Source organism: Hordeum vulgare, chromosome 4H, assembly GCF_904849725.1.
Source record: "Hordeum vulgare subsp. vulgare chromosome 4H, MorexV3_pseudomolecules_assembly, whole genome shotgun sequence".
In the NCBI taxonomy this organism is placed as follows: domain Eukaryota; kingdom Viridiplantae; phylum Streptophyta; class Magnoliopsida; order Poales; family Poaceae; genus Hordeum; species Hordeum vulgare.
In genome coordinates this window covers 157,798,668-157,823,851 of record NC_058521.1, presented here as the reverse complement: position 1 = coordinate 157,823,851, position 25,184 = coordinate 157,798,668, and the positions used below count along the sequence as shown (strand labels likewise).

The 25,184-nt window shown below is 43.4% G+C and overlaps 1 pseudogene; it reads left to right on the top strand.

The window, feature by feature from the left end:
- Nucleotides 1–562: 562 nt before the first annotated feature.
- LOC123450370 lies at nt 563–1,094 on the top strand (annotated as a pseudogene).
- The last annotated feature ends 24,090 nt before the right edge of the window (nt 1,095–25,184 follow it).

Sequence of the window (25,184 nt, the reverse complement as noted above, 5' to 3'; positions counted from 1 at the left end):
ATGTACATGTTAAATCTCGAACCAATCAGGATGCAGAAAACTCGTCCCACGGATCACCCCTTGTAACCAATCTGAGCCGTCCACGTCTTACTAATCTGAAGTCTCTCATTCGCCTCTCTTGGAATAATTGGAATGGGAAAAAAAGAGCCCCCTTCTCCCCCGCGATCTCTCTGTGTCTCTCTCTCCCCGCATGTGACTCCTCTGCCGCCACCACCTCTGCCACTCGATTCCGGTGAGTTGAGGCGGCTCTCGCCGATGCACACCTATTTACTCCCCGGGCTCTCGTCACGCATCTCTTTACGCCCCTCCTGTCAGATGCATCTCCCGCGCCTTCCAGTGCTCGCCCGCAACACTCAGGCACGACTAGGGTTTCAACCGCCACCCCTAGGTTCGTCGGGATCTGCCACATCCGATGATGGCGAAGCTAGAGTTGGCCGGATCTAGCATCGGTAAGCCCCTCCCCTCCTTCTTCGCGCAATATCTCCTCCCTATCTCACCTTCTCCATGGACGGGATGACAATGAGGGCAGGTGGGGCGAACCTCCATGCGACGGGCTGCCTCCATGGAGATGGAGCTCCTTCTCCATCGTGGCCAGCTGGACTTGCCTCGCCGCTCCATGGACTCGTCTCACCGCCACTTGGAGTGTCTGCCGCCGTCTCCTCCTGTTGGCCCTCACCAGGAAGGAGATGACAGATTGGGCCAGGCACGGCCGCGACGGAGGAGTGCCACCGGCCAGCGCGTGCGGCTCTATGTCCGTGGCACCATCCTCGGATACAAGAGGTGATCAGCTCCCTTCATTCTTTCCCCCTCTCGTGGGTCTCTGAATCCGTGGGTCTTTCCTGCGTGGGTCTCTGTATTATCCAAGATATTAGTACTTGGACGTCTTCAGTTAATGACTCTATTTCATGGTGGTAGATGCAATAGAGGAGGTGCACGAAGAGCCGTTTGAAGTCGATCGGGTAGCTGCCACAATTTGTGATGCTGCTGAGCAAAAAACTGCAGTCAACTGTTAACTGGTGGCAAGGTTGTTCAACACCTCGATACCATTCGGTTTCGTCGCCGGTCACACTTATTCCCACTCAACAAGAATATAGCTTGATCTGTATCCTTGGGGTTGTGTCCATATTGGCCTGATTCCCAAACAATCTTAGCATTTGGTATGACCTGATGGAAAATTCCGAAGGAATGGAGTGGAGGGCATCACCATCCTTTACTTTTCTCATTCCCTTGATTTGGGAATGAGCCCTTGGATTGGATGGCTGAGATGATTTGCATGAATCCTTGACTCGAAACTTTAATGTTGGTACTGATATTGCAGTTTTACAAAATGACAAAGTGGTTCTTACTATGGTACTAGTTATTTTGCTACATAGAAATCTCTTAAAAGGAAGGCCCAGACGATATTAAACAAATAATGATGTGAATTAGGATATCTGAGCACAACTCTACAACGCAATTTTGAAATTTAGGTAAAAATATCTGTGGAAATCTCTTTTTTACATATTTATAGTGGTGGTAACCTGTGGTAAATTTTCCATAAATAAACCAGTGTTCGCAAATACTTAATAGTAGTGTAGTTTCTTTTTTGCCTTGTTGTTCGCTGCTGCAACACGTGTGGTGAATTTATTCAGTGCGTTAAGTTTGATGTACATAGCTCGTTCATTGGCAATAAAAATAATTTGAATCAGGAATAGGATATGATATAGGTTTTGCCTTGGACCATGTATGTACATCATTGGGCCCCATTTCTACACAGTCCTAATTTTTATAAACCTGTAAAATATCTTGAATGACTGATAGAGTAGTTGAACTCCAATATATACTGCAATCCTATAGAGAACTACTAACTGGTCTGCCTACTTATCTGCTCTCATAAAAACGTTTCATGGTAGTAATGGTAACAACAATTTTAATCAACCTTGTAACTGTGGTGTTGTAAATGGACAAGACATCAACTTTGTAGGTACTGCACTTAAAGGTTCTTATCGACAATATTCATCAGCTATTTTTTCTAATGTGATACCTTCACTTTTCTTGTTATTAAAATGTACATAATTCTCTGATATTTTGTTTTTATGATTCTTCTGTTTTTATGATTGTCGCATTTAGATGTTGTATGAGAAAATAATTTTGGATACTACTCCCTTCGTTCCTAAATGTAAGTCTTTCTAGAGGTTTCACTAGTGGACTATATACGAATGTATATAGACATACTTTAGAGTGTAGATTCACTCATTTTGCTTCGTATGTGGACCCTTAGTGAAATATCTTAAAAGACTTATATTTAGGAATGGAGGGAGTATCTTTTGTAATTGGTCTTGTCTTTTGTTTGTGTAGAAAATGTGATAGTTTCTAATTGTGTTTATAAGTGTATGAAGTACATGCAAATTTGTATCATGATATGACATTTGTTGAGCTGACTGAAACATGATCTTTGCTTTTAAACAACTGACTGATCTGAAGAGTAGCACTATCATGTTTTCCTATAAAGTTTGGCATTTTGCATTGCTTAAACCCTTACCGTAATACAAAGAATGAACTAAACCCTAAACCCTAAATAAGGAATTGTTTCATATATATATGGTTTGATATTATAAGCCTTCAATGATATCTCGATATATTGGTGTTGTTTGTGCATCAAATTGTCTCAACAGAGAACTCTTTGTTGGGGACATCGTTTGTTGAAGGACCCAGAGAAATCCGATGATTTAATTGTTCGGCGACTGGCAGCCGTGCAAGGCTATGAGATGGTCTCTACTGATGAGAAGGATGAGCCCTTTGTACTTGACAAGGACGAATGTTGGGTCATGGCAGATAACCAAAAACTAAAGGCAAAGGTATGGTACATCAATAAGTAATAGTAAATACTTAGATTCACTTGTTTCAACCAGAATATATTTATATTTTAGTTATGTATAAGCATGAGATAAGTGGACATCCTCATTGTAGATACATAAACTGTAGGGCATGACTGAGTGAATGAGTATACTAGAATTCAGTAGGGATAACCAATCGTAAAGGCAATGTTGTGGTACACCAATTAGTAATAGTAAGTAATTATGTTGGCTTGCTTTGACAAGATTATGTCTATATTTAGTTATGGAAATGTGAGATAGGGAAACATGATCTACATAATGTGTAGATCATGACCGAGTGAATGAGTATATATTGGAGAATTCAGTATAGGTCTTTTCACAAGTTTGTAATTATTTTCATGGCAGGATGCTAGGGATAGCCGCTTATTCGGGCTTGTCCCTATGACTGATATTGTTAAAACTACCAGCTTAAAAATTCTAATGATGGCTTCAAGTGTTGTATGCATTTTCTAAAATAGCTAGCCCATGCAGTAGCACGGGTTGACGACTAGTAGTTCTAATTTATTTATTACTTGTACATTATGATATTTGATTATTTTGTATGCTTTCTTATGTTTGATTATTTGAATTACCAGGATGATCTGAAGCACCCAAAAGAAGTAGAGTACAGGACAGGAGGAGGGAACAAGAAGCTTTGTTTATCATTGATGTTATGTGTGATCAACAAAAACTTGTGCTTCTCATCCAATCTTTGTCGAACTATGTTGATGTGTGATTATGCACTTGTTGGGCCCTTTTGCTGTACACGTGCACTTGTAGAACTATTTTGTTGTGCACTTGTTGGGCCTTGAACCTTTATGTGTAGAGGAGGTGATGGATGATGTATTGTAATTCATGTGATGTGCTACCGAAATGAAATATATACAAATAATTTGCAATCTTGTCCTTGTTTTTAATGGGCCTATCCTGAGATATACATGCTTTTGAAAAAATAATGCATCAGCCTAAACAATTTAGACATTTTTAATAATAAAATAGTATTGGTGGAGGCCCATGTAGACTAGATTATTGAATTGGGCTGTGCAATTTATGACGATTCAATTTGGTCAATAGCAATGCCATGTCAGCACAGCCACGTTAGATCCTACGTGGCTCACACAAATGGGTAATGACCAAACCAAAAGTTTGGTCAATAGAGATCTACGACCAAAATTTTAGAAAAGTCAAGTTCGTTCATTCTTGATGGCCAACTGTTGACCTTCTAAATTTGGTAAAAAAAGGTCAATAAACAACAACAATGACGAATCAATGACAAATATAGGGAGTCATAATTGACCTACTTTCTTGTAGTGTCATATGACCTCTTCAAATTCTTCGCACCTATACTCTATTCACAGGTACAAAAATGTCAGCTGATAAATCTCTAAGTTTTCATCAACTTAACTCATTCGCAACATTCTTTGAAGAAACTTTACCTGTGTCATCAGAATCTTCAAGAGTTCATATTCCTGAGCTAAAGCCTCAGTTGAAGAAAATGGAGGATGACCGGAAGCAGAAGGGTGGAAAGAAGCTTGAACAGAACACAACTTCTGAAATACCTGAAGACATATATACTGACTACTGCACTCCGGATGAGGAAATTCATGGTAAAAAAACCATGGCAAAGCGTAAGATCAGGCTTCAGAAAATTGAACGCAGGTGGGCTAAGGAGTGGAAGGAGTACAAATATGTTACTCCTAAGTTTGCGAAGAAATTCGCCCTCAAGCCACCTTGCAAGTGGCCTCCTCAGGGTGATCAACAAGCTACTCATCCCTCAAACATTGAAACTATTGAGGATAATCCTGATGAGAAGAGCAAATATCTGTGTAAGTTACATAAGAAGGCAGAAGCAGCTGTGAAGAAATTCAATGATGACTCTGCTGCTGCAGCCACTATCGCCACCTCTTCAGTTACTGAGGCCTCTGCTATAGAAATTCCTCAGAAGAAGAACGTGCTGAAGAAACCCAAAGCCTCAGTGCCAAAATAGCAATTGCCTCAAAAGTCTACAGTGGTAGCAAAATCTTCAACAACACCACAATCTTCACAACCTCAACAAAAGCAACTCATTAAGCATCAGCCTTCTCAACCAAGTTCCTCAGTGCCGTCTACCACCAGCTCTGCTGCAAAGTCTTCACCTACTTTATTGAAGACAAAAATGACTGCTGGTAGAGGCGTCAGGCCAAGTCCAGGCAAAGTCATCAATGTTCCTTTTGCATCAGAAGGAAGTGAAGAATTTGATTAGGAGACACTTCAAGCTATCATCAGAAACAAACAGGAACGGGTTGCACAAGCCTCCGATAGCTCCATTCCTCTATCCATGGACCCGAAGGTTTTACTGGATTTCATCGACCTCTGGTATGAAGTACCAAACACCCCTGCTGATGACTTAAAGCTTCCCCCTGGTGTTAGCCATGTGGTGGCCACTTTCATCAATGAGGCAAAGTGGAAAGAGCAGCAAGCCAAGCAAGCAAAGGGTGTAAAACTCAAGAAGGAGAAATTACTCAAGCAAAATCTCCTGAAGCTGACGCATGAAGCACTTGTATCAACTCAGGCCGAACTTAAAACTCTAACAGACAAGTATATAAGTCTCCACACTCATCGTGAAGGCGTCAAGGTGAATTTCATCAAGGATGTGTCTGCTGATGTTGATGAATAAAACAAGAGAGCGGCCCCTCCAATGCAGAAAACAACACCTCAGTCAAGCTACACTGTTCAATTGCCTGAGGAAGATGAAACTAATGAACTAGCTGCTGAGGAAATTCCTCAAGATATTCCCGCTGAAGAAAATTCTCCAGCTGATGAAACTGCGAGGCCTGACACTACACCAGTGCAGGAAGAAACCATTCCTTCACCACAACCCTCAAAGGTGAAGAAAGTGACTCCGTCTACATCAGACGTGAAGAAGACTAAAGCGGCTGAGAAAGAAGCAAAGAAGAGAAAAGCTTCAATGACCTCAGAAACGTCACAGGCAAAACGCCTGAAGGTCACTCAGTCAGATTCTTCAACTGCCCCAGTGGATGCTACTCCTCTACATGTAGCACCATCATACTTGATCGTTCCCTTCGGAGTTGACTATGTCATTCATGAAGAAGATGATGAAATGGTTGATGCTGAAGATGAAGAAATAATGGTTGAGGAAATACATATAGATGATATTCCGGAGTCCTCCATTCTCCAAATACCGCTGAAGAACAGGTGGGTGATGATGAAACTTGGTGCAACACTCCAGTAATTCATGATGAATTCTAGGAAGAAACTCATCCTCGCTCACCAAGGTCAACTCAGATTCCTCCGACTCCTGCTGCAACTAAAATCCTCACATGTTCTGATGGAAAAAGCATTTGTGAGGAATCTGCTCAAGTATCAGCTCCATCACCTGAAGACAATGCATCGAAGAATACTGCAACTGCCTCTTCCAACAAGCAAATTCCTCAAGCTGAATAAAATCCTCAAACTGAGGAAAATGCTCAGACTGAAGAAAATGCTGCTGCGCCCAACACTGAAACTGCTATTGTTGTGGTAAACAGAGAAACAACAATGATAGTGGCTACTCCTCATGAACAACAGCATAATCTTCAACCACAGCAGAATCAACCTTTCTCCAAAAGGCCAAAGTTTCAGAAAGAGGCATTCTATGAAGAACGCATGTACTTCATTGGTGAGAATCCATATGATAAGCTTCGCATCAGGCAGAGGAAGTTTTGGACAAGGAATCAACTCAACTACTATGCTTCAGTGCCCCGTGGGAGGAACGAGATATTTCAGCATACCCATATTCCTCACCGTGATTTGGAGGAAATACCTTGCTTTACTCCAGTCCTCAACGTTCTTCACGAAGCTGGATTGCTGCCTTTCTACACTGACATCGGTGATTGGAACACTCGCATGAATCTTCAATTCTACGCCACTCTGCAAATCTCTGGTGAGCCAAAGGATGTCAACACTTGGGTTTTGGATTGGATGACTCAGCACATGCACTACAAAGCACCTGCCAATGAATTGCTTCGAGCTCTTCCAATCTCAATTTCCTCAGAGGATGCAGTTCTGATGTATGATGAATGTGAACTTCCCAACATGCTGATGGAAGTCCTCATGAAGCCTTTGACCAAGGACCAACCCCCAAGGACTTGATCTCTGGTACATGGCTTGAAATATGAACCCAGAACATTGTACAGAATCCTACGTTATGCCATTGCTCCTATCAAAGGGCATGATAATGAAGAAGATGTTGTAGGCATCATGAAGAATATCCTGTTCAATGTCATCCATGGCATACCTATGAACCTTCATGATTTCTTCTTGAGGACTTTGGCTGACAATGCCCTGTCGCCATTAGAATTGAAGATTTATGCGCCGTGGATTATGCAATTCATCGGAAACAGGTCAGACATCAACTACCAAGCTAATTTTCGGGATCACCTCGGATATCTGCCGCCGATCAAAGTTATCAAGAAATCATTTGAGCCTGTTGAAGGCAAAGGAAAATATGTAATTGGTGAAGGAAATTGGCCCCTTGATGGCCAATTTCGCAAGGCAGATTCTTATTATTCATATGGTGACACTGCTACCCAAGATCCTCCAAGCCGAACTGCCCCCAGAGTGATGAATAACAGAGAGATACTCCTCAGTCTTCATCAGAAGGTCGATCGCAATCACAAGTGGGTTAAACGTCAGTTTAGTGCCATTATGAAAACCCTCAATGAAACTCAGAATGCACTGAAGAAAAATCACTATTATGTTCATCAGGTGTTTGATCGAACCTGGGCCACCTTGGCTCATGTGAAGACTCAAGAGGAACTTGAGGAATTGGAGTTTACTAAAGACTTCGACTGGTCGTGGACTCCAAAGAAGAAATTCAAGCCAATTCCAGTTCCTGACTTGGAGGACAGTTCATTTTCTTCATTTCGCACTGCTGAGTCAAATGAAGAACCAGAAGACACATCCATTGGTCCAAGGAAGAAGCCTGTCTCCAAGAATCCTCAGGCCTCTTCGTCAGCCAAGAAGTGAATTTCTTCAAAGGGTGTTAGTCCTCAGTTTTGTCCCTTTTAGTCACTTGATGACAAAGGGGAAGAAAACTGAGAGTTAGTCTTCAAACGAGATTTATTTTGTGGCTTGTAAAAATTATTAAGTTACAAACTCTTGGTTCTTCTGAAGTGTTTTGATGTAATGAGTTCTAACTTAAGCCCGATGGTGCTGTGACTCTTTTAAACGTTTTTCTTTGCATGCTTATTCCTCAAAGTCCATTAATGCAGGCATGCTCAAGTTCGCGAGACACCATTTTTCATCACGAATTTTCAATTCCTCATATTATTTGTCAAATGTATGCATGATTTACAAGATACAGGGGGAGATCTCCATGATATAAATCATCAATGTGCATATGTTGTACAAAGCAAATTCCTCAAAATATGCACATCTTGAGGGGGAGTCTCTCAGTATCTTGATTTCAAATTCGTCAAACTCAGTACTTACACTTCATATTTTTTATCCCCATTGGAAACTTAACCTAATTGTCATCAACCACCAAAAAGGGGGAGACTGTAAGTGCATCTAGTGCCCTTAGTGATTTTGGAGGTTTGAAGACTTATAGGTTAAGGAACTAATGTGTTTATAAGTGTATGAGCTATAAGTGACCTTAGTGATTTTTGAGTTATATGATGAATATCGACCCCTAAAAATGAATATCTTCGGCTGGAGAAATTGGTCTTATCTTGAAGACTTTGATCATGAAGAAATTGCGATGAAATTGATATTCCTCATGAAGATATTGAAGATGAGGAATTCGATGTGTCCTGAAGAAAAAAAGTCTAAAGACTTTGAAGCTTGAAGATTTACTCTTTCTGTTTCATTTTCTTTACTATTGAGTCATAGGAACACCGTACTATTAAAGGGGGTCATAGTAATACTATGGAATGAATTTCCACATGATTCTCAACCCAAGCCTAATCCTACCAAAGCCTCAATTGAGGAATATGAGAGATATGAGGAATTCACAGTTGAAAGTTCTAACCGCTGCCTCGACACGCGCCACCTCACTGATCTTATGCACCCAACGGTCACATTATTTAAGGGCATTTATGTCAAATCATGTCGTGATGCTCCCAGGCTATAAATAGCCGCCCCCAGAACCACTAGTTGGTTGGCTGCTCCGAGAGAAACTAACACTTGTCATTTAGAGCAACCCAAATTCCTCAGAGTCTTGGAGAGAAAATCATCAAGTGAGGAAATACCCCAAACACTGAAACCCAAACCAAAAACCAAGTGATTGAGCATCAGTGAAGAATTTGTTCCTCTGTGGAACTAAAGCCTTTTACCTTTGAGGACTGTGCATCCTCCATACGGTTAGGCGTCATGGTCTAGAGCATCCAGCAGTCAATTGTGGATCGCCGGGTGACCGAGTTTGTGAGGGTTTGAAAGTCTACCCTGAAGACTTACCACGAGTGTTGGGCGAGGACTGTGTGTCCTTAGCTCAAGGAGAATATGGTAGGGACTATGTGTCCTTTGGTTTCAATATCAAGCCGCTCCAAACCAGACGTACATCTGTCACGGTAGTTGGAACTGGGTCATCAACAATTGTCTTCATCGTGATACGGGTTGTATTTCTTCAACTCTTTAATTTCCTCAGAATTGTATGTTTAAGACTTTCATCTGTGGTTTTTGAAATTTTTTGTCTGAAAACTTCCTCTGAATTTCCTCAACCTCAAATTCTTCATTCGATATAATCTTCACCCACGTTCAGTTTACCTCCGTACTGTGCAAACCGATTATCATAATCTCACCAAGTAATCTCCTGTAGTAGTCTTTGCACTTCTGATCCTACGCTATTTCCGCTGCACGTAATTCATCATTGAGGAATTTCCTCACAAGGAATTTCCTCAGCGATGAAATTCTAAAAATCGCATATTCACCCCCCTCTAGTCGATATAACACACTTTCACTTACAAAGCTTCAAGTGATACTACTGCTACTTCAAATGACAACCTTCTTACCAATGAAGATATAAGCCTCATGGTTAGGAAATCTAATGAGTTCTACAACAGTAGAGGCAAAGAGAGAAGCTCTATATGAAGATATGAAGAGAAGTATTCATCTAGTCGTGACAGAAATTGCGACAATTGTGGAAAGCCCGAACACTATTCCAATGAGTGCTCGGCTCCCCACAAACAAAGAAAAGAGTCACCTAGAAGACGAAGCTCAAGATAAGAGTCACCTCATAGAGAAATAAGTAGAGAAGATCGTTATGAACAAACACACTCCCGGAGAAGTAAGGAATCAGATCAGAAGGATAAGTACACCAAGAGCCACTCAATAAGAAGACATCAAACTCATATTGGTGAATGGGTATCCAGCTCCGAGTCCGACAACCAATCCAAGAGAAGCTACCACTCCAACTCCCACTATATTCAAGATGAAGGTGTTGCCGGTCTTGCACTCGTATCCTCCAACTCCTACGACATATTTGATTCACAAAATGAGGGGATTGAAAGCTGATTCATGGCAAAAGGCCCATGGCATCACACCCCAAGTATTATGACTTTGATAGTGATGAGGATGTCTTGTTACGAGAAGATGACGTGTCTTTGATAAAACTAGTGACAATGATTGATATAAAATTGATGTTAATCATGCTAGTCAAGAGGAGTCAAATGATGATGATAAGAAAGAGATTGAACGACTAACTAAAGAATTAAACACTCTTAAGTTATCTCATGAAACAACTCTAAAAGATCATAGAGATCTTGCAAGAACTCATGAGAAGCTACGATTCGAGAAGCTAAATTTAGAGCAAGAGCATGATTTACTAAAAGCAATGAATGATGATCTTCGAAAGAAGAGTTTCTTCTTATCTAGCCAAATGGTTACTCTTGTCTACTTTTGTTCCAGAAGTTAAGCCTAAGCACACTAGTAACAAAGGAAAGAAAGTTTCTTCATATAGTAACAACAATTCTAAATTTTAATCAAATGATGTTGTTGCTAGTAGCTCTCTTGATTTAACTAATGATTCTCTTAGCCAAGTTACACTTGAGCAAGAAAACGATTTATCAGAAGGAATTATAGAGAGAGGTGTCTTCAAGAGTCTTGCCAGAAGTAAGCAATTCGAGGAAATTGTATGCAAGCAAAGGGGACATCGGAAGAAGCAAGGTGTTGGATACTTCAATGCCAACAAAGTTGAATGGGAAGAAGGTCAACATCCCATCCCAAAGTTTTTCCCCAAAAGGATAAGTATAGTCCTACTATGCCCAAGGGAACAAGCTCTCAAGACGACCTTCCACCACAAGACCACAAGGGAAAGGGCAATCTTCAAGAGGAGATCGACACATTTGAGGAAGAACCCCAAGCCAAGGTCAAGTGGATCCGCAAGGACACTACTAGCTCTACTTCATGTAGTGCTATGACAACTCCAAGGATCCCCATCAACTTGACATGGGTCCCCAAGAAGAAGAACTAGATAAGTTCTTGAGGGGTGACTCCGCCAATGAAATTCACTCTTATTCATTTTGGCAAGAAATATATGAAACCAACTTCAACCATATGGATTAGTTCAAGGAGTCACAAATTGCCTCAAATGTAAGCAAGGGACAAGGTAATTAATGTATCATTGGACATCATCTTAGATGTACTTCACTCCATGTCCATAGATATCCTTGTGTATGTTCCTTGTATTTTGGGACTAACCCATGCAGGCGAGAAGAGTAAGAAACAACAAGAATTGCTCCCAACTCAAGATGATCTTCATCAATGATGAGCTTGCACCACTACTACACCTACATGAAGTCTTCTACGACAAAACCCAAGGTTAGTTTATCCCTCTTAGGGGGATGTCACATTAAGGGGGATCTTTACTCTCGGACTTGAGTATAAGCATCTCTTAACATGTGAACAAACAGAAACCTTTATGTAAAAATGGTAACCCCACTTGTGCTTAAGTGATGAGTATGACCTATGATCAAGTATTCTTAATTGGATCCTATGTCAATATACTCATATATAGATATCTTAGTCATCGCCAAAGTGCTTGATAGATACTAGAGTGTTTATGCATGATTCACCATGTTTTATTTGACATCTTATTGTGTGAGCATGTTGGTATGCATATTTTTGCTCATTCGAGGATATCCAATTGTTGTTATTTGGCTGATTGGATATACAAGAATGCCTAAGACCTCTCTCTAGCTATTTATGCTTTCTCTTCTAAATTTCTACTCAAGCTACATCACAAAATTTGAGCAAGAACTTTAGTGACACTCTGTGTGAGGAGTACTCGGAGATTTGTCTCGACATGGCTGACTTCCAAAACATCTCAAGGTCATCTTGGTGTGACCAACCTCAGAAACCCGGTCCCACCGATGCGTAGGGTTGATTTGGTTTTTCCATCTCGGTACCACCCGTAGCAAGTTTTCGGCTTCACCGAGTTTCAATGTCACCTGGTAGTTATGGAACTCAATGGAAACGAAAATCAAACTCGGTGTCACCGACAGCTTGGTGATGTATATATACTTCATGGAACCAACATTTGAAATAGCTCCTCAAACTTCGCCTCCGCGCACCTCCTCGCTGCCACGCCCTAGTCCCCAGGACATCTACATTGTCTCGAGCGCGCCCTCGTCACAGGAGTACTCACTGCCATCGTCGCCATAGCGAGACCTTCACCAAATTAGGGTAAGGTTTCGACCCCTTCTTGCGCTGGCAAATCCAAATCTTGCGCAATTAGGTTTTCCCATCTTCTGTATTTAATATTTAATTCGCGTCGTATTTATGTCCCACCTACGTATTTGTGTGTGACAGCGTGATGCCGACGTTCCAGAAGATTCCCCTTTTCTTTCCGTTTTTGTCGTGTGTCTATTTTCTTTCGTCTCATCATCATCGCATCATGCGCATCATCTGCATTGCATCGACATCTCCGTTGCCGCCAGTTTTCAAACCTGCATCCGCTAGTAGTTGTCGGTTCTCGTCATTGTCCGTTCTTAGTCCGACCGCACACGCACGCGCCCGCGGCACCGTCGAAACCCTGTTTTTAAAGTGTGCGTAAAACTTTCCCTGATTGAGTTGAGATTTGACGTGTGGTGTTATTTTAATATAGGTAGGCCGCCGGTCAAGTTTCGTCGCAATCGGAGACCGTCTGGTACCCGAACGATCGACCGTAGCGGCACTGTATTCGGTCTACCGTCGGACGTCTGTCGGTATTTTAAAATTCATTGCCGTGCCGCCCATTCTCCCGCTCGTCCCCGGATATCCCCTCTACACGACCTCGTAACCGTTCCCGCGTTCGGAATTAGCCGAATCCGACAGTGCGGTTGAAACCGGGGCCGAATTTCGCTAAACCTAGCCCCCCCATTTGTCTATAAATACCCCCATGCATTTCAGACAGCCTCCCTCTAATCCCTCCTTGTTTTTCGCACCACCTACCCCTAACCCTAGCTCTCCTCCCGCAACCTCTCTCTCCCGCAGCCGCCGCCGGCCCGGGAGACTCGTTTCGGGCCCGCTCGGGCTCGGATCGCGCCGCCCCCAGCGAGTCTCCTCTCCCTGCCCGAGCTCCCGAGCTCCCCATCCATGCCTGCCCGTGCCCGAGGCCGCAGCCCCGAGACGCCGTACCCCGCCGGCTTGCCTCGTCGCCAAACCCTCCGGCAGCCTCCCGCCGCCTTCCTCCGGTCGCCCCCGACATCGCCGGAGGTGCTGCAGTAACCGGCCGGAGATCGTGCGCCCTTGCACCGCCGCCCCCTGAACTGTGCCGGCTCAGGCTCGCCGTGGCCGTCCTCGCCGCCTCCAGAGCTCCTCCGCGCCGTGCCCGACCTCGCCGCCATCCACTGCTGGCGCCGGCCAGCTGCCAGGCCCGGTGCCTAGGGCACGACGAGGGGCACGAGGGGGAGTGCAGCCGCCCGTTGACCGCTCGCCTGCGCCTGGGCCATGCACGCCAGATCGGCCGGCCCACCACCTCCCAACCGCCGGCCCATCTCGGTTGTAGCCCCCTCCCACCGACCCAATGGCTTCCGCCCAAGGTGAGCTGCCCATATTTTGCCATGAGCGTCGTATAGTAACTTGTGCTGCTGTCTGTTTCAGCCCATTCCAGATCTGGCCCGGTAGATTAATCTCTTTAGGAATTGTTTTGGAATTATTTAAATTCCAAATTATAGACGTATTTTAAAACGACCGTAGTTTCTATTCCGTAAGTCGGATCGGAAAGTATTAGATATATTATTCTAGTAGTTTTTCGCGTAGTATCCATTTTTGCAACTTGCATAAATGTTTGAGGTGGTTTGACCCACTGTTTGCCTAGATGTGCGTGCTGTCCTAATTGGTTTCAACCCGTATTTATTTTTCGTGCAAGACCGGGTTGCTCGAATTCCTTAGATAAAATGTTCATGCTCTAGGGACCCATTTGCCATGTATTTTAGAGCGGTCATTGGTATTTTTGTGTGTAGGGTTTGCCGGTAGTTTATTTTCCCGTGTATAGGTTATTTTCTCGCATTTTCGTGTGGCATTATATTGTTGTGCAACCCCACATATTTTATATGTTTCCGGGGTAGAAAAATCCATGGAATTTTTCTGTGCAATTAGTTTTAGCTTTTGAGCAAGTTAGTTCGTGCGATATTTTTGCCGTGATGCCCTTTTGTTTATTTCATAGGATTTATTCCGTGCGTCGTTTGACCGAGTTGTCAACTAGGGAGTTGTTCTTTGATGTTTAGTCTAGCCCCTGGTATTTTTAGTTGCAATAGAAATGCATGTTTAGGTGTGATTTGCTTGCCCTCAAGTTGCTAGAAATAGTGCTGATTTGGAGGAGCTAAAATATTTCTAAGTCTGGAATCTGTTATATTTTGTTGCTGTCTTGTCTTGCTTGTATCTTGTGATCTGTAGCTCTTTTGAGGTTGGTCCAATGGAGTTAGTTGTAACCCTTGTGTTTCTCTAGCGCGCTATGAATTTCGTGCCTTTTGGAGACTTGTAGCTTAAGGTTTTGCTGCTGTCAATATAGCTTCAGATCGAAAACTGCACTTTCATGAGGTGTAATTTTCACTAAGTCTGAAATAGTGTGTGAGATGCCATTTTGAGACTTCTTTTCCTAGTGATCCATGATGCGATGCTAGTTGTTGATAGTTGTTTGTAGTAGTGCTTCTTGACCTCTTTCGTGTCATGCCTTGCTTGAGTTTATCGAAGTTGTGTAGCCCGTAGTTGTGGGGTGTAGAAAATGCTATATGGCTGATTTTGGCAGATTATAGTGATTTCTTGTTTTGCTCGTAGTTGTTGAACCGTAGCTCCGATTCGATCGTGTACTATATGTAAGTTGCTGAGAATCTCATGTAGTTTCAGTTTCTCTTGCTGTTTGTATGTTTCGAAGTGCTCGTAGCCGCTGTTGCACACATATTGCATTCATGCCATCATATCTTGCGATGATTGAATTTTTTGAACCGTAGCTCCGTTGGAGATGTTCTTTATGTGTAGATTGCTTGAAATGACGCGTAGAATCACGTGAACCTATTTGTTTTGCTGTTTAACAACCAATTAAATGTGTTAGTTCAGATCTGGACAGAATTGTAAATTAACATGTGAGGTCGTCTCGGAGGTGCTATATGTCATTTCCGACCTCATTTAAAATGCCTAGATAAGTAGTTTAATTACGCTTCACCTCTTGCCATGTTTAATCACATTTAATATTGCCGACTATCTAATCGGGATAGAACTGAATAATAAACGTGGAGTTTCGTCAATATGCAACTCGTTGCATATTAAACTTCACTTAATGTGTAGTGTTTGTTTGTCGTGAATTGTCTTGCCGTGACTTGTTTGCATTCAGCCTGTCCATGCATCACATGTGTTGTGCATCATGTGGTGAATATCGTGTGTTGATGCTTGTTCCGGTTTTCCCCGTCTCGATAGAGTTCCGCAAGCGTGTCGGATGTGAGGACCCGTTCGACTACATCGGTTCGTCTGCTTCACGGAGTCATTCTTCTTCCAAGCGTGATCTCAGGCAAGATGACCATTTCCCCAGATATCATTACTATCATTGCCATGCTAGTTATTTCGATGCTATCGATTATGTCTCGTTGCCTACCACCTGTTAAATATTAGCCTCTCAACAATGCCATGAAAACCTTCAACCTGTTCAACCTAGCAAACCACTGATTGGCTATGTTACCGCTTGCTTAACCCTGTGTTAGCGTTGCTAGTTGTAGGTGTAGTTGCTTCCATGTGATAACATGGGTTCCTTGTTATATCACCATATTAATGCTATTTAATTTAATGTACCTATATACTTGGTAAAAGGTGGAAGGCTCGACCCTTTTCTAGCCTGGTGTTTTGTTCCACCCTTGCCCCCTCAGTTTCCGGCTACCAGTGTTATGTTCCATAATTGAGCGCTCCTAACACGATCGGGGTTTTTATGGGGACCCCTTGATAATTCGTTTTAGATAAAAGCTGATCTGGCAAGGCCCAACATTGGTACTACATTTGCCTAATCACCTAATAAAATTGCATAGGGACTTTCCAGACCCCGAGGATAATTTAATCAACCCCCCGGGCCAATGCTCCGCATGAGTGTTGGTCCACCCACCTAGCAGTCGGCGGTGCCACCACGTGGCAACTCGAGGTTTGGCTACCATCCACTATGCATAGACGGTGTGTCCTGAGAACAAGATACGCGGCTCCTATCGGGTTCGTTGACACACCTAGTGGCCTTGCTGGATGAGTTTTACCTTTGACGAAATATCTTGTGCATCGGGATTCCGGTGATAATTTGGGTAATCTCAGAGTTGAGGTTTTCCACTAGGAAATCTGACGAGATCGCGAGCTTCGTGATTGAGGATTTCTATGCGGCTTGTGGTAATTTGTGATGGACTAGTTGGAGCACCCCTGCAGGGTTAAATCTTTCGGAAAGCCGTGCCCGCGGTTATGTGGCAACGTGGAAGCTTTGTTTAACACTGGTTCTAGATAACTTGAAGTTAACTTAATGAAAACTTGCCAACTGTGTGCGTAACCGTGACTATCTCTTTCGTGAGTTCCTTCTCCGATCGAGGACATGGTGGGGTTATGTCTGACGTAGGTAGGTGTTCAGGATCATTCATATGATCATTCGTAGTTCACGGCCGCTATGCGTAGATCTTCCCCCTCTTATTTCTTGTACTCGTAAGTTTAGCCACCAGATATATGCTTAGCCGCTGCTGCAACCTCACCACTTAACCATACCTCACCCATTAATCTTTGCTAGTCCTGATACCTTTGGAATTGAGATTGCTGAGTCCCCTGTGGCTCACAGATTACTACAACACCAGTTGCAGGTACAGGTAAAGGTCACTTGATGCGAGCGCGTTGATTGTTCATTTGGAGTTGCTTCTTCTTCTTCTTCTTCATCGATCTCGGATTGGTTCCAGGCCGGCAGCCTGGGATAGCAAGGATGGATGTCGTTCTTCTTTTCTCGTTTGTTTTCGTCCGTAGTCGGACCCTGCTCTTCTTCATGATGATTATGTACTGTACTGCTATGACTCTGATGTAGCTTGTGGCAAGTGTAAGCCAACTCTATTTATATATCTCTTCTTTTCAGTACATGTACTTGTAACGATATCCATTCTTGCGACACGACGAGATGCACTTCTATCCCTGACGAGGCCTTCATGCCAAATTGAGGAGTTGCTATCAGAGCAGTACCGACCTAGGAGCCCCCTTGATTGATCGAACTTGGCCGAGTCGAGTCTAGTGAAAAACTGCTTTGAGTCTAGTTATATATCGGAGAGTAGGATTCTTTTTTCTCCTCTTCTATGCTCTGGTGAGGAATCTTGACGTAATGATTTAATTCTACTCCTCTCCCCACTCATTTTTTTTAGGATCACGCGCATATTTTTGAAATCTATATGATGCCGATGTGACGGAGTTCTGTCTTGGTGCCTCCTATCTGCTTTGAGTTTCAGGGGAGTTGAGCTCTAGGGGATTCTTGAGCACATCGTTATCATTCAGATTCCTTAGTATCTCAGAAACGAAGGATGTTCGTAATTGCTTCAATACTAGTAGTGGCGAGATAACCCCGATGTCCCGAGTACTGGTGCAGATTGTTCGGGAGTACTGCCATACTTTATATCGTTGTGATCACGAGGGTCTGTTGTAGATGAAGGTCCGAGATTCTGGTTGTGTGTTGACGGATGTGACACAGGTGACGTGTTAGTATAGGAGTTGTGTGTTATTACTCCTTGTATCCGTGTACCAGATTGCATGACCAGATATTTCGGGAATTCTTAGGTGGGAATTCAAGTAGTTACTTATAGGACGATCTTCCAACAAATTCGTGTTGCTCCGATGTCAAGTGGTTATTTGAGATCTTTTGTAAGAGGTGTTCTCATATTTTTATGAGAGTATTAATTTTTTTGCTCTATCAATTATCATGTCAATTTCTTTTCAACCGGAGTCATCGTATCAAGTCTTTTTAACCGGTGTGTTTCTCTCCAAGTGGATTCAATCCTCTCCGATTTTGCAAGATCATTCTGTCAATTCTTTCCGGAGTTTGTCTCATTTGTCTCAAGTTGTCTTTGTTTTCCCCGCCCTCCCGCCCTTTTCTTCAGTGTTCGGATTTCATCCAAGTGCCTTCTTATTCAGTGATGCTTCCGCTATCTCTTCTTCCTTTTTGTAGCCGGTGATTCATTGTGAAGATTCTCAGGAGCTTCGTGTTCATCCTTATTCAGTCGTGTTATCTTTTCCGGTGAATTCAATGCAGTTATCTGTGTTCATCATATCCTATTCTCCCTTGTAATTCTTTCCCATGTTGGAGTTTCTTGTCAGGCTATCCCGTTGTTCATTCCTCTCTCTTTCTATCCGGAGTGTTAAAGATATTTCAGAAGTTCTGGTTTTCAATCCTTCAGTTATTTCGAGGTGCTAACCTCATCTAGTTCTCTTATACCGGTGCAATATCTATAATTCTAGCAATCTTTTCAACGGTGGTTTCTTTGAGTGGGCCCATAACCCACATGTTTTTCCCAGGATCTTACCTGGCTCTTTTAATCTTTTTTCGGAGATCATTAATTCTTTTCAACTATGACGTAAGTATGATTTTCATCAGTCATATCCCTTCTTCAAGATCAATTTGAATTAATTCTCATAGTTGGCTCAACCTTTTGTTCTTCATTATTCCAGAGTGTCTTAGTAATTCTTGGTGTTGTTCTCGTCATCATTCTCAGCTTGCAGTCTGAAGGAGTGTTTCTCTCAAATCTTGGTTCATTCTCTTGAAGATTTCATTTCAGCTTGGTGCCGTCATCTTATTTGTTCTAGTCATGAGTAATTCCTTTCTGGCTATCCGGTGCATTTCTGAGTTGTTTTTATTCTCGATCCTCCGAAGGCCATCATTTCAGAAGATTCTTCGTTCTCAGCTTTCAGCTTTCATCCTCAATTCTTCTCCATTGTTGTCTCTTCGTTCGACTCTCGATTATCTGGTGCCGTGTACTAGTTTTCTATCAGGTGGCTCGTGATCTCTTCATTCTCATGTATCTCCATTTGTTCAGGGTTGCCTCGTTCATTTCAATTCTCACCGGTGTTTCTTGCAACAATTCTTCTAGTTTGTGCTCATATCTCTCCTCAATCTTTTTAGAGGAATAAGTTGTATGCTAAATCCATTCCTTGTCATCAATTTAATTTTATGAAGGATAAGCATAACATAATTCTTATTCCTGTTTCATAGTGTTTTCAATTCTTCTTCTGGAGTGGCTCATGATATCAATTCTTTTCTCAAGTGCCTATATTTCTTTTCCGGAGTTCCAAGTTCTTTTAAGTATCTCTTTGCGAGGCTTCATCTAAATCTTGGCAAGGTCATAATCTTATTCTTTTCTACCTTTTTATCGTTGCATCATTCATTTGTATACGGAGGTCCTTCATGGTGGTTCATCAAGGGTTCAATTCATTCTCAAGTCTTCTTCAAAATTCTTATTGGAGAACCTCAAGTATCATTTCTCTTGCATTTCAAAGTGCAATTCTTCCTCCTTTATCAATTGAGGTGGTATTATAGCACTCTTGTTAGTATAGGAGCCTCGAAGAGTTTTCCTTTCAAGAATGAGATAACTAAACCCACCAGTTCTATGGTCATGAGATATTTCAACCCATGATTTCTTCATTGAGCTATCTTGGTTTGGATTCACCTAAAGCTTTTCCTATGGATTGTGCTATCATGGCGCTTGTCATTAACCCTAGTTCTCAATGCACCCTCTTGGTGTAAGAAATTGTTCTTATCTTGTTGCTCCCAATCTATCCTTGTTTCTTTAGTGGTTGGTTGTCACCTCATAGATGTTGAGAGGATTTTCTTAAGACCACTACTATCTTGTTATTTTCGTTGTTGGTTTTCCAACTACTACGTCTATTCTCTGTCCGGAGGCTCTTCAATTCTATTGTGATGATAGTTTTCATTCTTTTCTTCATTCTCTTCTTCTGCTTGAGCTAGTTCCTACTCTATTTGTTCCGGAGACCTTGTGATGTTGCTCTTTTGGGTCTATTATGTTGTTCTATCAAGTTCATGGTGTTCCCTTGTTCTATTTACTTGTTTGTTATGAACATTGTCTAATTCTCTCTTCTTATCGAATTTTTTGTCCCATTTTCCTACCGAAGTGCTGCCGAAATTTTCTGTGAATTCTTGCTTCTTTCCCATATCATTCTTCATCTCTTTGCAACCTTCAAGGATCGGTGGTTTTCACTCGTTTATCAAAGAAGCAACTGAGTTATACCTCTTGTGCTTTCTCATCCTCTTCCCCCCTTTCATTCTTGGATCTCGGGGCGAGATCCTCTTGTAGTGTAGGAGAGTTGTGACAGCCCGATGCCGACGTTCCAGAAGATTCCCTTTTTCTTTCCATTTTCGTCGTGTGTCTATTTTCTTTCGTCTCATCATCATCGCATCATGCGCATCATCTGCATTGCATCGGCATCTCCGTTGCCGCCAGTTTTCAAACTTGCATCCGCTAGTAGTTGTCGGTTCTCGTCGTTGTCCGTTCCGAGTCTGACTGCACACGCACGCGCCTGCGGCACCGTCGAAACCCTGTTTTTAAAGTGTGCGTAAAACTTTCTCTGATTGGGTTGAGATTTGACGTGCTGTGTTATTTTAATATAGGTAGGCCGCCTGTCAAGTTTCGTCACAATCGGAGACCGTCTAGTACCCGAACAGTCGACCGTAGCGGCACCGTATTCGGTCTACCGTCGGACGTTTGTTGGTGTTTTAAAATTCATTGCCATGCCGCCCGTTCTCCCTCTCGTCCCCGGATATCCCCTCTACACGGCCTCGTAACCGTTCCCGCGTTCGGAATTAGCCGAATCCGACCGCGCGGTTGAAACCGGGGCGGAATTTCGCTAAACCTAGCCCGCCCATTTGTCTATAAATACCCCCCATGCATTCCAGACAGCCTCCCTCTAATCCCTCCTTGTTTTCCGCGCCACCTACCCCTAACCCTAGCTCTCCTCCCGCAACCTCTCTCTCCCGCAGCCGCCGGCGGCCCGCGAGACCCGTTTCGGGCCCGCCCAGGCCCGGATCGCGCCGCCCCTAGCGAGTCTCCTCTCCCAGCCCGAGCTCCCGAGCTCCCCATCAATGGCTGCCTGTGCCCGAGGCCGCAGCCCCGAGACGCCGTACCCAGCCGCCTCCTCGTCGCCGTCCCGTAGCTCGCGCCGGCTCGCGTTGTCGCCAACCACTCCGGCAGCCTCCCGCCGCCTTCCTCCGGTCGCCCCCGACATCGCCGGAGATGCTGCAGTAACCGGCCGGAGATCGTGCACCCTTGCACCGCCGCCCCCCGAACTGCGTCGGCTCAGGCTCGCCGTGGCCGTCCTCGCCACCTCCAGGGCTCCTCCGCGCCGTGGCCAACCTCGCCGCCGTCCGCTGCTGGCGCCAGCCAGTCGCCAGGCCCGGTGCCTAGGGCACAACGAGGGGCACGAGGGGGAGTGCAGCCGCCCGTTGACCGCTCGCCTGCGCCTGGGCCACGCACGCCAGATCGGCCGGCCCACCACCTCCCAACCGCCGGCCCATCTCGGTTGTAATCCCCTCCAACCGGCCCAATGGCTTCCCCCCAAGGTGAGCTGCCCATATTTTGCCATGAGCGTCGTATAGTAACTTGTGCTGCTGTCTGTTTCAGCCCATTCCAGATCTGGCTCGGTAGATTAATCTCTTTAGGAATTGTTTTGGAATTATTTAAATTCCAAATTATAGACGTATTTTAAAACGACCGTAGTTTCTATAACGTAAGTCGGATCGGAACATATTAGATATGTTTTTCTTGTAGTTTTTCGCGTAGTATCCGTTTTTGCAACTTGCATAAATGTTTGAGGTGGTTTGACCCACTTTTTGCCTAGATGTGCGTGCTGTCCTAATAGGTTTTGACCCGTATTTATTTTTCGCGCAAGACCGGGTTGCTCGAATGCCTTAGATAAAATGTTCATGCTCTAGGGACCCATTTGCCATGTATTTTAGAGCAGTGATTGGTATTTTTGCGTGTAGGGTTTGCCGGTAGTTTATTTTCACGTGTATCGGTTATTTTCTCGCATTTTCGTGTGGCATTATATTGTTGTGCAACCCCACATATTTTATATGTTTCCGGGGTAGAAAAATCCATGGAATTTTTCTGTGCAATTAGTTTTAGCTTTTGAGCAAGTTAGTTCGTGCGATATTTTTGCCGTGATGCCCTTTTGTTTATTTCATAGGATTTATTCCGTGCGTCGTTTGACCGAGTTGTCAACTAGGGAGTTGTTCTTTGATGTTTAGTCTAGCCCCTGGTATTTTTAGTTGCAATAGAAATGCATGTTTAGGTGTGGTTTCCTTGCTCTCAAGTTGCTAGAAATAGTGCTGATTTGGAGGAGCTGAAATATTTCTAAGTCTGGAATCTGTTATATTTTGTTGCTGTCTTGTCTTGCTTGTATCTTGTGATCTGTAGCTCTTTTGAGGTTGGTCCAATGGAGTTAGTTGTAATCCTTGTGTTTCTCTAGCATGCTGTGAACTTTCATGCCTTTTGGACAACTTTAGCTTAAGGTTTTGCTGCTGTCAATATAGCTTCAGATTGAAAACTGCACTTTCATGAGGTGTAATTTTCACTAAGTCTGAAATAGTGTGTGAGATGCCATTTTGAGACTTCTTTTCCTAGTGATCCATGATGCCATGCTAGTTGTTGATAGTTGTTTGTAGTAGTGCTTCTTGCCCTCTTTCGTGTCATGCCTTGATTGAGTTTATCGGAGTTGTGTAGCCCGTAGTTGTGGGGTGTAGAAAATGCTATATGGCTGATTTTGGCAGATTATAGTGATTTCTTGTTTTGCTCGTAGTGGTTGAACCGTAGCTCCGATTTGATCGTGTCCTATATGAAACTTGCTTAGAATCTCATGTAGTTTCAGTTTCTCTTGCTGTTTCTATGTTTTGAAGTGCTCGTAGCCGCCGTTGCACACATATTGCATTCATGCCATCATATCTTGCGATGCTTGTATCGTTTGAACCGTAGCTCCGTTGGAGATGTTCTTTATGTGTAGATTGCTTGAAATGACGCGTAGAATCACGTGAACCTATTTGTTTTTCTGTTTAACAACCAATTAAATGTGTTAGTTCAGATCTGGACAGAATTGTAAATTAACATGTGAGGTCGTCTCGGAGGTGCTATATGTCATTTCCGACCTCAGTTAAAATGCCTAGATAAGTAGTTTAATTACGCCTCACCTCTTGCCATGTTAAATCACATTTAATATTGCCGACTATCTAATCGGGATAGAACTGAATTATAAACGTGGAGTTTCCTCAATATGCAACTCGTTGCATATTAAACTTCACTTAATGTGTAGTGTTTGTTTGTCGTGAATTGTCTTGCCGTGACTTGTTTGCATTCAGCCTGTCCATGCATCATATGTGTTGTGCATCGTGTGGTGAATATCGTGTATTGATGCTTGTTCCGGTTTTCCCCGTCTCGATAGAGTTCCGCAAGCGTGTCGGATGTGAGGACCTGTTCGACTACGTCGGTTCGTCTGCTTCACGGAGTCATTCTTCTTCCAAGCGGGATCTCAGGCAAGATGACCATTTCCCCAGATACCATTACTATCATTTCCATGCTCGTTATTTCGATGTTATCGATTATGTCTCGTTGCCTACCACCTGTTAAATATTAGCCTCTCAACAATGCCATGAAAACCTTCAACCTGTTCAACCTAGCAAACCACTGATTGGCTTTGTTACTGCTTGCTTAACCCTGTGTTAGCGTTGCTAGTTGCAGGTGCAGTTGCTTCCATGTGATAACATGGGTTCCTTGTTATATCACCATATTAATGCTATTTAATTTAATGTACCTATATACTTGGTAAAAGGTGGAAGGCTCGGCCCTTTTCTAGCCTGGTGTTTCGTTCCAACTTTGCCCCCTTAGTTTCCGGCTTCCGGTGTTATGTTCCATAATTGAGCGCTCCTAACACGATCGGGGTTGTTATGGGGACCCCCTTGATAATTCGTTTTAGATTAAAGCTGGTCTGGCAAGGCCTAACATTGGTACTACATTTGCCTAATCACCTAACAAAATTGCATAGGGACTTTCCAGACTCCTAGGATAATTTAATCAACCCCCCGGGCCAGTGCTCCGCATGAGTGTTGGTCCACCCACCTAGCAGTCGGCGGTGCCACCACGGGGCAACTCGAGGTTTGGCTACCGTCCACTATGCATAGACGGTGTGTCCTGAGACCGAGATACGCGGCTCCTATCGGGTTCGTCGACACACCTGGTGGCCTTGCTAGATGAGTTTTACCTTTGAAGAAATATCTTGTGCATCGGGATTCCGGTGATGCTTTGGGTAATCTCAGAGTTGAGGTTTTCCACTAGGAAATCCGACGAGATCGCGAGCTTCGTGATAGAGGATTTCTATGCGGCTTGTGATAATTTGTGATGGACTAGTTGGAGCACCCCTGCAGGGTTAAATCTTTCGGAAAGCCGTGCCCGCGGTTATGTGGCAACTTGGAAGCTTTGTTTAACACTGGTTCTAGATAACTTGAAGTTAACTTAATTAAAACTTGCCAACCGTGTGCGTAACCGTGACTGTCTCTTTCATGAGTTCCTTCTCCGATCGAGGACACGGTGGGGTTATGTCTGACGTAGGTAGGTGTTTAGGATCATTCATTTGATCATTCGTAGTTCACGTCCGCTATTCGTAGATTTCCCCCCTCTTATTTCTTGTACTCGTAAGTTTAGCCACCAAATATATGCTTAGCCGCTGCTGCAACCTCACCACTTAACCATACCTCACCCATTAAGCTTTGCTAGTCTTGATACCTTTGGAAATGAGATTGCTGAGTCCCCTGTGGCTCACAGATTACTACAACACCAGTTGCAGGTACAGGTAAAGGTCACTCGATGCGAGCGCGTTGATTGTTCATTTGGA